General features: G+C 34.6%; 1 long non-coding RNA gene across 1 annotated transcript; it reads right to left on the bottom strand.

Annotated features, from left to right (window-relative positions):
• Positions 1-3,477: 3,477 nt before the first annotated feature.
• Positions 3,478-11,748, bottom strand: LOC109274182 (uncharacterized). The gene is made up of 3 exons (XR_002083481.2): positions 11,673-11,748; positions 6,678-6,873; positions 3,478-3,731 (listed from the first exon to the last, which is right to left on the bottom strand). It is a non-coding gene; the product is annotated as an uncharacterized LOC109274182 (long non-coding RNA).
• Positions 11,749-12,135: the final 387 nt, after the last annotated feature.

The following is a 12,135-nucleotide window of genomic DNA, read 5'->3' as shown; positions in this document are numbered from 1 at the left end:
TGAGATACAACAAGGACTTGTACCAAATCAATCTTAACTCACTGAAAGAGGTGGGATAAAGAGATATTAGGAGGTAGTATGAAGAGAGTTTGGTTATAAATTGGGTGGGAAAAATGGAGACCTAGTTTGTAAACTCCAGAAGGTAAATTCCAAGATAATCCCTAGGTTTCCAGGCTAGGTGTACTTACGCCATAGAATGGCAGATGTTAGTATCCCATAAGTGACATAGGAAAGCCAAGAGACAGTTGGAGGGGTAGAATGAGTTTGAATTTGGACACTTTTAATCTGAGAGGTCTATGTGAGGTAGTAAAACAGATATGTGGAAAGAGAGCAATTTAATATAGAAACAGAGGATGGATATGAGAGTGGATATCTAGATTTGGAGGTCATTGAAATATAGATCGTTAGGACTGGAAGTATGTGTGATCAATTAATATATGTAGTAGACCAGAGAAGTAATCATAAAAATGTTACTATAGCTTTTAATAGACAAGTACGGACAGTGGAAACATTGGTAGTGAGTTTGCTTTGTAAAGATATGATGAGACTCATGAGCAATCCATGTTCTAGAAATTAATAGAAAAGAGTTTCAAATGAGAGGCAAGAGAGCAGAGTGGATAAGAACATGAATCTTATTGACAAACTGCCTAGATTTAAGACTTGGCTCCAATTACAATTCACTAAGAGTACAATCTTGGGTAAGACATCATGGCAGATGATTTTCTTTCTCTGAGTCACATGCACTTCGGCTGTAAAACTGGAATAATAATGGCTGACACCTCTTAAAATGTTTAAGAATTAGTAAAATAAAGCATAACGCCTGATAAATGGTAAGCCACCAACAAATGTTTCTCAATATTATTATTAGGAATAGCTGGCCATTCATCCCAATATTTGGAGCATGCAAGTTTGAGAGAGATGATTATTTTATTATACTTTTTCTCACTGACAAAACTCATAGTATAAACTGAAATTTAAAATGTTTAAACTTCAATCTGGTATTTAAATTGTACAAGTTAAAGATAATAAATAAACCAGGCAAAACTTTTTTGATTATTTCGCTGCCTTGTGAATGTGGTTGTGACTATAAGCACTGTACAGGACTTATTTTCTTCGGTCAAGATTGAAAGCGACAAGAGAAGTAGAGGGGACAGTTGCATTGCTTGCACCATGCACATGGAAACTAGAGAAATGAGCTTATTATCTCTAGACAGCATCTAACAAAGGATCAAAGGATCCTCCTTAGATTGCCCTCAAGGAGTTAAAGTTCAGTAAGATTAGAAAATATAAAATAACATGCTCTGTAATGGTAATGAATGATAACATCTTTTATGAACGTGATAAGACAGCATTCTAAAACCAGTAGGATTTATGTGTGTACTCTGTGTACCAGAATTTTGGAGGCAAGAGTAAATTGGAGTTCTTTAGGTCCAGAGAGCTATATGAAATCTTACCTTTAATTCAAGACTTTTCAAATTAACAAAAAGATTAAAGGAATGGATACATCAACTGTAAAGAGTGAGAATAGTATGGCGTTTATGTAACAGGATAATTTATCCGACAAATTATAAACCATATACATGGTACTCTTATATTTATTTCTAGCTTCTTACTCTATACCTGCAGAGATACCTATGCAGCAGATATAGGTAAAAATGTGCCATCTATTCTCATCCTGTCAAACTCCATTGCTCATTGTCAGGGTTTTGGTAATGCTTTTTTTTTTTTCCCATGGTATTCTGCAGTAAACCATACCTTTGTTGTTTAATGATTTAAGAGCACTGGCTTTGGTGTTAGATGTATTCTTAGTATAGACTCTGTCCTTAATGGTTTGGTGATCGTGGGCAAGTAAACCGTAAACCTTGGTGTCTGCAGGATAGGATAACAGAATGGGATTAAGTGTTTGAAGACAAAATGAAATAATGTCTGTAAACTGCCTACCATAGTGTCTGGCATGTCATAAAGGTTTTGTCATTAGTATTAGTATCACCATCTTAATTGTTTTCCCCAATGACACAACACTGTTAATCCCTGCATGAGTATATGCTGGAAGTTCAGATTTTTATATAACGGTGTCTTAATTCTTTTAATAATAAGGGTTCCTCTAATGTTTTCTCAAAATGCCTAAGGCCAATTACTTATTATTTATCAATGAATTCACCCCAAATTAAGGTCTACCCCATTAGCTTTTTGTCTCTTTCTTCTGATCTTTTTTTGTGTTTCCTCTATGCCACTTTTCTCAGTGCTATGTCCCCTCTGGAGTGGTTCCCTGTAGACTTTCTTTTGGATGAAAAGAGTGTGCCAGTTCTTAAAGTGAAGTCTCTCATGTTGGAGAATCATGGGCATCTTTATACCCCTTGTGTTTCAACACCACAATGTTTTACTGTTTAACCATTCCATATTTATAAGAAAATAGTAATAGTCTGAATGTGCAGATCATGTAAAATACCTCAACTATGTTTTTCTTCATTTTAAGGTTTTAATATTTTTGTTTTTCAGAAGCAAAATAGGAGAAGGACATTGCAGAAGCAAGAGGAGGAGCTCACAGTGACTAGTAAGCAGTATTTTCTTTCTTTGTCATCTGTAAGTGTCAATATTGTTTTAATGGGACAGTGGATTTTTTTTAAATCCTGGATTGTTCTGGCAATGATACTGCTTTAGACTCCCTCGAGAAAGAGGGCTATTTTATAAGGATGATGCTTTAACTGTAGCACAGGAAAGACTAGAGCCTTACTCTAGACATGATTGATGATAGTCTTTCAAGCAGGAACCCAAATTATCAGTGAGAAAGACAAAAGGTGTGACTTTTCTCTAGCCGCTGTAGCTAGATCAGCAAACTTAACTTGATAGGATGTGTTGTTAAAAGTTGTTGATTCACATGTATAAACAAAAAGGTTAAGAGTTTTGGCTGTTTCCATATAAGGTAAGTACAGTGAACATGTGAAAATTATAAAACTAAACATTTTGTAAGACTGGGAAATGGAGGGTGAGCACGAGCCCCGCATCAGGTGAACATGAGCCCTGCTTGGACTAAAATACGATCTCCACTTCAGGTGAGTCCCGCTTCTCTCTCTCTCTCTGCCCCTTGTGGTATTCTCTCCTTCTCTCTTAAATGAAGGAAGGAATAAATAGAGACCAAGTGGGAAATGGAGGTTAAATTGAAAGTTGAATGGTCATGTCGTTTAATATTAATAAGCTGATTGCATTTCTTTGTGTGGACATAGGTTGGGTTTCACGTATTATGTCTGTTCTTATGCCACTTCTTTAATAACATCATGATATTTATTATATTTCCCTTGGATTGTATTTAATATGGTCACTGACAAGAAATTTTAGTCAAATATAACTATTTTAGATGGTTCCTTTAAAAATACACTTTCTTGCATGACTGTTTTGTCATATATTGATTCTCCGTTATCACGAAAACAGGTTATTGTAAACAGAAATATACCCCCATAATTTATACAAGCAACATACTTCATTTGATTACATATTTATTTAGCAAGAATTTATTATCTATTGGCATCACAGTGCTATATAGTAACAATCCAAGGCCAGCTACTAATAAATTCATTTTCATGTCTGTGAAACAGTAAGCACTGGACCTGTTGTCTATGAAGTGTTAATTAATATAAATACACCTTCATTCTTGGCCTTTTTCATAGTCATGTGTAATGTTTTGCAAAGGAGATGATGTCTTCAGCAAATTGCGTTGTCTCAACATAAGCTACCTGGAAAAAATTGTCAGAAAGATTGGTCAATAAAAGCAATGCTGTCTGTAAGATTTTTATATCTTGCACATTTCTTAATTTTATGTATAGTTTTATTTTTAACTATAAATGTTCACATACTTATTGCTTTGAAACTAATTAGAATATTAGTGGGACATATATTTGTTAATAAACATTTTCATCAGTTGTATCATGTTCCAGGTACTAGTCTTTACAAATGTTTTTAGGTTTTTGTTAAAATACAAATATTAATTCTTTTAATCAAAATAATAACCTTAAGAGGCAGTAAATGTTAATTACTGTGTGAGGAAATAGAGGGATATAGAGGTGAAATGATTGTAAGTAGTAGACCCAGGAATCCAAATCCTGTCAGTTTGACTATAGACTCTTTGGTCTTTACCACTATGGTATATTACTACTATATCATACTAGGCTGATACAAGTTTTTGGAAAACAGATAGAATGCTGATATTACTGTTTAGACACTTGTTATCAGCTCTTTGAATTGATTGGAAAAGTAGGGTTTAAATCTCTCAAAACTGTTGTAAAACACTGGAAGTTAATGTTCCACAGAAAAAGACTGAATTTGTGACTTCTTTATTCCTTAATTAACCATAGTAGGGCACTTCCACCAATTACGTAGTTCTGACTTTCTGAAATGAAATGGTTGTTTGTCCTATATTCCATTGGAGTATTCTGAGTTCACATTAGGGCCTTGTATTATTATAAGAAAAATGTAAATCTGAAGATATCTCACATACTGATTCACTTTGTGCTTGAAATCTCCTGACTGATGATATATTACTTTATATTGTTGGATTCAGTGATATCCACTGATGGTCCTCTTTGCTGCAGAAACTGCATAATGCCCCTCCAGACTCTCCAGTGAGTTCTTTCTCAGGACTTCTACACAGACCAAACCTTACCTTCCCAATGACCTTGTATGCAGACTTTTACTGAGTGATTGAAAGATGCCATATTTTTAAAAATTCTTTAAAATATTTATTTATATTGGGGGAGGGAGAGAGAGAGAGAAAGGGAGGGAGGGAGGGTGGGAGAGAACCAGAACCAACACAAGCAGGAGAGGGGCAGAGAGAAGGAGACAGAATCTAAAGCAGGCTCCAGCTCTGAGCTGTCAGCACAGAGCCCAATGCAGGGCTCAAACTCACAACCAGTGAGATCATGACCTGAGCTGAAGTTGGATGCTTAACCGACTGAGCCACCCAGCCACCCTGAAAAATGCCTTTAAATACAGATTATTAATAAAGGGTAGTAGCTCTTTTTTTAACATTTATATGTAGTAATTCTTTAAACTAAAAGAGCATATGATGCTACAGCATCAAGGAGGGAGATAATGCACTAAAATGAACAGTGATTATCAAAATTTCAGTGAATCAGAATCACTAGGAGAATTTGTTAAAATACAGATTGCTGGTTCCTTGAAAATCAATTCGAGCAAGTTGTCAGGGGATGCTTTTACTGCTGGTTTGGGGAACTACACGTAGAGAGCCCCTGATCTAGAGTTTCATATATTTATCAGGTTATAAAATGGGGCATACCTCTCCCTCTTACTGTTTTCTCATAATTCAAGAGGATTAATAGTTGTACAGCATATCATTTCTATTTTGTGGTAGCATAGGCAAAAGTCAAATTTCTCCAAATAGGAATTCTTCTCTGCTACTTAGCTATCATTTTTAGCCATAGAGGCTTATTAAAAAGAAAAGAAAATTAAGCTTTTGGGTGTGGGCAGAAGTGAGTCAGAGGTGAAATGGTGGATAATGATATGTCTTAGGGGTCTTTAGAAGTTCACTGAATTAAAATGTATTCAATAAGCAGGAGGTTTGCAGGAAGTAGAAAAAGTGACTTCTTAAGACTTTCATTAATATAATTTTCTGTAAGAGATGGTATAGTAAAAGCTAGAAAAAAATATACATGGATTTCCAGAAAGAAATTTTGAGAAAAATAAAATAGGGATGATGATAATATTTAGATAAAAATGATAATGCTTTTTTTTTAATCAAAGGATTTTGCCATAATTTCTAAATTGAAGGGTAGCTCACTTTCAAAATTGAAGGTAAAGGAATTAGTTTGTCTTCTGTTGTCTTCAGGAGATATTTTTATTAAACTTTGTCAAATTTGAATTTGAATTCATATTATTTATTTAGTGAATAATTTTGAACATCCACTCTGCTAGGAATACTGGTAGAATCTGGGACAATGTGCTCATGATTTCGGGAATCAAACTGTTGTGTATCAAGCACCGGGAAAAGCGTGTGAACCATGGTATCTATTCAGTAAATATTTTTAAACGAATTAAGACTAAATGAACAGAACCAATCATAGAATAGAACCAGAAATACCTGGTTGGGCACCTGGGAGGCTCAGTCAGTTGAGTAACCAACTTGGGCTCAAGTCATGAGCTCATAGTGTGTGAGTTCAGGCCCTGCATCGGGCTGTGTGCTGACAGCTCAGAGCCTGGAGCCTGCTTCAGGTTCTGTATCTCCCTCTCTCTCTTCCCATCCCCCAGTCATGCTCTATCTTTCCTTCTCTCTCTCTTTCTCTCTCTCTCTCTCTCTCAAAAATAAACCTTAAAATTTTTTTTTAGAAAAGAAATACCTGGTCATTTTCCTAAAGGCAGCATATTAAAGCGAAATAGTCCTGAAATAAATTATTTCTTTTCTTGGATGCACACGGGGGCAGCATGCTGCTGTACTACATGGCAGGATAAATAGCCCTTATTGCTGGCACATTTTACACCGGTCATTGCAAAGGGATGTTGCTCAGAGATCTCACTCTATCTACTTTCAGTGGGTGTCCACATGAATTCACCAAGTTCTGATGGGCTACTCCCAAGTGTGTGCTAGATTCCTGTTCTCTGTCAAGGGCAGTTGCTTGTGCATCATTTAAAATCAGAAGCAAAACTCTTCAAAATGTCAACACACTTACTTCACCATATTTACAGTCACCAGCCATTTGCATTGATTCAGTAGCTTCACAGCTTGAGTTCTGTGTAAAATTATTTTGTTCTTTGAAAACCTATGTTCCAAGGAAATCCTGTGCATCTCATATCTAAGGCAGCTACAGACAATTGGCAAATGTAACTGGAAAAACATGGTAGTCTGCCTTTCAGTATGCTTCTCACCTGGGGATAGAAAGAATTCTGTCATTTTTGTTGATAAGTGAGTCTTTCAAAATGACTATCTACTGAAAGTTAATTGCAAACATATGGAGAGTTGACATTGATTGAAGCCAGTGCCTGTATGTCTTCCTAAATCCATATTCTTAAAATTGAGGCCCCCCTGCCAAGATTATTAGAAGAAAGTTAAAGGACCTAGTTTCTAGAAAACTTTATAGAACATGACCATTAATTCAATTAATGTCTCCTGAATTATGCTAGCTTAGACATTTGACTCATAATTGTCTAAATGTTGGAAAGCTAAATTACATCAGTTACTTGGGCAGCAAGTTATTAAGTAAGACATTAGGAGATTAAAGAATGAATATCTCAGTTTCCTGAAGTGTTCAGTTGTATAGAAGTTAGGCATTGCAAGTCTTTGTATCACTAAAAGTGATAAAACAATAATATGGGAGAATCATCTCTAAGATATCTCTTTAACAATTTTAAGAGGTGTACTAAGAATGGAATTTCGGTTATATTCTTGTCTTTATGTCCATCGAAAAGAAACTTGGATTCCTTTTTATTACCTTGATTTGAGATAGAGTTTATTGGGCAGTGTGGCAAGGGCCATACATTTCTGCCTCAACTCAAGTTCCTATTCGATTAGCTGCAGAATAGGCAGACCTTCTAGCTAAGTTGGTTTATGATTACACTCTATTTGCTCACCCCAAGATACTCTTCTTTAGTCTTAAGGGAAGTGTAGATTGTAGATAAAAAGCAAAGCAATATGTCTCCTGGTGTTGTATGTCCCTCTGTTCTTAAAGTCCATCATAACACAGTCCCTGGCTTTATCAGACTGGTTACTCCAGATGTAGCAGAGGACAAATAACCATGGTACTCCAGTAATCATGCCATGGGGAGTCTTTTTTGTGCTCTGTCAACTGTCACACACACTTTAAGGACCCTGGTGACATCAATTTTATAAAACTTTCATAAAATTGGCATAATTATTTGGTAGAGATAACTTCTTTCTTATCTTCTTCTCCCTTGGGTTTTGATATACCAATTGGTTAAAAAAAATAAAGATAACTGTGTAGGTGATCATGCATTCTATAAGGCATTCTAGAAAATGTGTAGTCACTTTTACTTCTCCAAAAAGAATAATGTAAAGATGAACTTTAACCATTTTGCAAGTGAATCAACAAAAGAGGATAATTTATTAAGTTATTTGCATGTTTTGCATAAACTGAAAAGAAGGAATGAAAAATCATTATATAATGTCCAGCCTAGGAGAATATAAGCTTAGTTCCTAAGAGCAGATACTGCTGTAGATTTAACCATGTCACATCCTCCTATTTCCAAGAGATCTGCAATCATCAATCTTTAACATTTTACTACATTGATCATTTTATAAATTTGTGTATGCTAAAATTTATTGTAATTAGTTACTGAGTTTTAACTGGAGATATTGTTCTCATTTCAAAAACAGCCCCCATAGATCACACAATTTTTTTTTTATCTACTTATCTCAAAGATCTTTTGCCTTTAGTTGATATAATCAAGGCTTGTTAGTGTCTGTACTTAGTGAATATTCTAAGTCAAATTTGTAATTGATTCTAATATAGACTTATTGATGATTCTTATATAGACATAATCTAGTTATTACAATTTTCTAAAAATATAATATTTGGTCTATTTATCTATATCTCATCTATTTATTACCTATTTAACTAAAATACATGGGACTAGACAATTAGACTGTATTATAGTTAGCCTTTCCCTTGTACTTACTATATTCAATTCTCATGATAACCATTTGACTCCACAGAAAATAATCAGTTTTTCTTCCACCCAATACTTGGCATAGATGTTACATGTGTCTAGAGCCTCATTGACTTTATGGTTGAGATATAAGGAAGGGACTTTAAAAATATGTTTATTATTACTCTCTGAAAAGCTGCCTTGAGACACGTGCGTACACACACACACACACACACACACACACACACACACACACATTGAATTGAGACTAGAAGACCATAGGGAACAGAAAGGATCATCTACTCCCATTTTTAGATGAAACTGTGTCTAAACTTTCTGTAAGTCTTGGTTGTCTCATAATCTTTACAACTGACACCTGATCAAAATCTACTTTTAGTGTTAGATTTATTCACTTTATAAATTGATAAAGTAACATACAAGAAAATCTGTTTCAAGCTCCTGGAGGAAATTGCAACATAAATCAATTTTTTTTCTGATTTTCAGAAGGTAGCTGAGTTCCCTAAATATGGGTTAAGCACAGAGGAATCTAGGAATGTTGTGTACCACATGATTCAAAACTAAGAAGGTACAGAACAAGACTTTGATTTCACTCGATTTGTTTTCGCTATTTCTAAAGTGAATGCATGAATAGTAATACTTTTATGTAAAAGCAATATAAGCTTGTATAAAAGCCAGTGCATTCAAGCTGGAGAACCCCATGGGCAATTTCTTGCAATATATACATCTGTATATCTATCTGTGAAATACATGGTATTTCCTAGCAACTACCAACTTCAGGACAATACTGCTATCAGTTTGAGCTCACTGTGAAAATCTGAAACTTGAAGAAATATTCGAGGTCACATTTGAGGAATAAAATATTCCATTTCCTTTTTAACCTACATCAAAAGATGTAGGATGATTATCAAGATAAGAATTCCTCTCTCAGAAGTGATACAAAGAAACGGGTTGGGAAGCTGCTATTCTTGTAATCACCTTATTGCCAGAAGTCTGACTGAGATGGTGTTTGAGGACATGATGTATTCCTTTTGTGGGCACTAGAAATGATCTGGCAGCCTGGCTTTTACTTAAATGGGAACTATGAGGGCTATGCCTTTCCACATTAATGTATCATTAGTGCTCAATGGTAATAGCATCTACTGTACTGAAAAACTATTGGAAACATTAAATATCCAAAATTGTTTTCCTTGTGATTAAGCAGAACTTTGTACTGCCTATCCATACCAATATACCGATATCATGCTCTCATTAGATTTAAATTCTATGTTCTGAATGGATTCATTATTTCATAACTGACATTATTGGCTAGTAGCCAGAAAAAATTCTTGAGAATTTTTAAGAAGATTAGAAAAAAATGAACAATTATATGGTAATAGATCTGTTATAACAACAGTGACAATAAAAGAGCTGAGCCTATTTTTCAGTTGGGAGATTATTCTATTCTTTAGCTTGAACTTTGGGCCTAAATTTTAAAATGACTCTTTTTTGATATATACATACCCCAGACATCTCCACTTTTTGAGTTAGGGCATGTAAATACCCGAACAAGACATCCTCTACCACAGAGAATCATTCAGGTACAGAGGGATGAATGATTTTAGGTACCTTGTGCCACAAAACTCTATTGACTATGTTTCCTCATACAGGGAATTAAATTTGAAAGAGGTGAAGAATAATGGTGAAAGCTGAAGAAAGCTATGAAACATTGTTCTATGTTTTCAATTTCATCTCGTTCTCCACTCTTGGACTGTAAAGTGGCTTATCCATGTGTAAAGAAAACAACCCCCAAATCCCTCGGATTCCCATTTACTGATGCCTAGTTGAGTTTTAGGCGCTGCTTTTTCAAATTCCAACCCCCCAAAACAGATTAGACCGTCAGACTTTACCAAAATCAAATACAGTAAATATTTGAGATTAAAAGTTATTTTACACATAAAGTTACATTCTTTTATTAGTCATATTATCTACAGAGTATTAAAAGTATAATATTTAAATTTTAAAGCAAATTGTGAATACTTTTTAGTGACTTTCAAATCTGCAATATATTATTATTAACTATAGTCATCAGTAGAGGTAAATTAGTGGGGACACTTCTAAAAAATGTTCTTTGTTCACTGATGTTGTGGTAGGGGCACATCATTTATATGCTCATGGTATGTTCCTTTTAATTTGCTTCTGTAGTTACGTAATAAGAAATCAGAGGGGAGGGTTCAGATTGCCATCACAATTTGCATTAATGAAACAGATGTGTTGAATGACATTGCTTGACATTGGCGTTTAAGTCATTGTTTATCAGTGGAAGACACAAGGTGTAGCCAGGTATGGTAAACATTGATTGCTCTCAAGGGAAAAAAATAACTGTCAGTGAAGTTGAAAGGAACAGTGTGAACTCAGAAAGGACAAAGATTGTATGACAATAATGTAGAAAAAAATAGAAAATAACAAAGGTAAAGCCAAAGTGAACAGCTGTTACAGATAGATGGATATATATACATTTATAATTTTCTACAGTCCCCCATTAGAATGGTTTCATTTACATTTATGAAATCTAGCTATAAAATGACTCTCTGAGAGAAAGCATTTCTTAAGAGAATGCAAAAGCCTTAAAATGATTCTTATCAGTTGCATTCTTTTTGAACAACATTCCAAATATCAAATACCACTGTGATGCTTCAGTGATGGCATACAATTATATTTAAGCCTCAAGGCACAATGAAAAGTGCTGAATGGTTTAATCAAGTAGACAGTATTAGAGCATGTTTCTCAGCAATGACTCCCTTTAAAATCTCTTATGCTTGTACAGATCCCTACTGTGGTGTTTATCTGACTCTTCTCCATCTCTGAAAAACCCAGTGATTTTCCCAGAATGATCTTATTTAGGTTGACACTCTTTGGAGGCTGATTCTGCTCTCAGCAGGATGTTGTCAGGAGTGTCTGCACAAGTGAGCCTATTGTGACCTTCTCTGGGAAGTTTATTTTAGATGAACTTTACTTGCTTGATTAAAATAATTTATATTTTCAGTTGTTACTCAGCAGCCTACCTAGCTGTAGAATATGGTAGCCATACTGTCTTCTCTCAAGGTCTCACACAAACTCAGGGACTTGGCAGGGAGGAACCCCAAAAAACAAACAAACACTACTGTTTAATGATAATTATTTTTTATGTAAGTGGTATATTTGTGATACCCATCTCATTGATAGAGAAAATAATTTTGAAGGTTTAAATACTTTTAGGATCAATATAGTAATTCAGGTTATTTTGAGTATACTAAATTATTTAAAGATTTTATGAAAAATGTACATGATTGGGGCTAAAACAAGTTGGATGTATTTGCTGAATAGTAGTTCTAATTTGAACATTACTCAGCATTTGTTTGAATATGTGTGTGGATATTATGAGACTAGAATACTATAGTATCTATTTACTAAACTTTCTAAGTTATTTATAAGTTTTTACCATGTATATATCATAATAATAAAGGTAGTAAAGAGGACAAAAAATAA

Source organism: Panthera pardus, unplaced genomic scaffold (genome assembly GCF_024362965.1).
Source record: "Panthera pardus isolate Hobbes unplaced genomic scaffold, ASM2436296v1 HiC_scaffold_10, whole genome shotgun sequence".
NCBI classification, from domain to species: domain Eukaryota; kingdom Metazoa; phylum Chordata; class Mammalia; order Carnivora; family Felidae; genus Panthera; species Panthera pardus.
This window is presented reverse-complemented; position numbering and strand designations above follow the sequence as displayed.